This window comes from Bison bison, unplaced genomic scaffold, assembly GCF_000754665.1.
Source record: "Bison bison bison isolate TAMUID 2011002044 unplaced genomic scaffold, Bison_UMD1.0 scf7180017864037, whole genome shotgun sequence".
In the NCBI taxonomy this organism is placed as follows: Eukaryota; Metazoa; Chordata; class Mammalia; order Artiodactyla; family Bovidae; genus Bison; species Bison bison.
Window position 1 is genome coordinate 9,256,917 of NW_011494609.1, and position 1,931 is coordinate 9,258,847.

Below are 1,931 nucleotides of genomic sequence, written 5' to 3' on the forward strand. Positions count from 1 at the left end.
AGGCTCCTCCATCTATGGGATTTGCCAGGCAAGAGTACTGGAGTGGGTTGCCATTGCCTTCTCCGAATATTTGTCTAGGTTGGTCATAACTTTCCTTCCAAGGAGTAAGCGTCTTTTAATTTCATGGCTGCAGTCACCATCTGCAGTGATTTTGGAGCCCAGAAAAATAAAGTCAGCCACTGTTCCACTGTTTCCCCATCTATTTGCCATGAAGTGATGGGACCGGATGCCATGATCTTAGTTTTCTGAATGTTGAGCTTTAAGCCAACTTTTTCACTCTCCTCTTTCACTTTCATCTGAGTGCTGAAGAATTGAAGCTTTTGAACTGTGGTGTTGGAGAAGACTCTTGAGAGTCCCTTGGACTGCAAGGAGATCCAACCAGTCCATCCTATAGGAGATCAGTCCTGGGTGTTCTTTGGAAGCTGATGCTGAAGCTGAAATTCCAGTACTGTTGACACCTGATGTGAAGAGTGGACTCATTGGAAAAGACCCTGATGCTGGGAAAGATTGAAAGCAGGAGAAGAAGGGGGCAACAGAGATTGAGATGGTTGGATGGCATCACTGACTCAATGGACATGAATTTGAGCAAGCTCTGAGAGATAGTGAAGGACAGGGAAGCCTGGCATACTGCAGTCCATGGGGTTGCAAGAGTCGGATACAACTGAGCGACTGGACAACAACAACATGTATTTTACATATGGAAGCGGATGGCTGCTAGGGAAGGGTGAAAGCCAGGTTTCACGACAGTGTCCTAAATCCAGAGCCATGCACACATGTGGCTTGTTAAAAGCAACATCGTTCTGGGTGAGGAAACATTTCAAGGCCCAAACCCATCCCACAATAAAGAGGACCGTACTGCATGTTGCCTTTGGAGCACCAAGTCAGGGAATTCTCTGACTGTGCAGTGGTTAGGGCTCTGTGTTTCCACTGCGAGAGCCCGGGTTCTATTCCTGGTCAGGGAACTGAGGTTCTGCAAGCCACATGATGTGACCAAAAAAACAAAATGGAAAAAAAATTTTTTTTCTAATCACAAAGTCAGTCTCTGTATATGGTTTAGGGGGCCATTAGCTGCTGCTGCTGCTAAGTTGCATCAGTCGTGTCCGACTCTGTGCGACCCCATAGACGGCAGCCCACCAGGCTCCCCCGTCCCTGCGATTCTCCAGGCAAGAACACTGGAGTGGGTTGCCATTTCCTTCTCCAATGCATGAAAGTGAAAAGTGAAAGTGAAGTCGCTCAGTCGTGTCTGACTCTTATCGGCCCCATGGACCTCGGCCTACCAGGCTCCTTTGTCCATGGGAGCAGGAACTGTCTTTAAAAAATGCCAATGGAGGGGGACCTCCCTGGTGATCCAGTGGCTAAGACTCCATGCCCCCAATGCAGGGGGCCTATGTTCGATCCGTGGTCAGGGAACTGGATTCTATATGCCTGGTGCAACCAAATAAATAAATACTAAAAAAATATGCAAGTGGAGCACTGAGCTGAGCTTTCTGGCTTTATAGCAGCTTCCCACTAGGTAGCTGTTTTACACACAGTAACTTACATATGTCAATCCCAATCTCCCAATACATCCCGTCCTCCCCTTCCCCCACTGTGTTCACATGTCTCTACATCTGTGTCTCTGTTCCTCCCCTGAAAATAGGTTCATTTGTATCATTTTTCTGGCTTTCACATACATGCGTTCATATGTGAGATTTTTCTCTTCCTGACTGTACTCTGTATGATGGACTCTAGGTCCAGAAGCACAGGGAGCGCAGTTTGGTCCTCTGTGGTGACGTCGAGGCATGAGATGGGGGTCGGGGGAGGTCCGCAAGGGAGGGCATATATGTATACATGTAGCTGATTCACTTCATTATACAGTAGAAACTAATACAACCTCGTAAAGTAATTATCCTCCAATTAAAAAATATTAATCATCAAAAATGCCAGTGGGA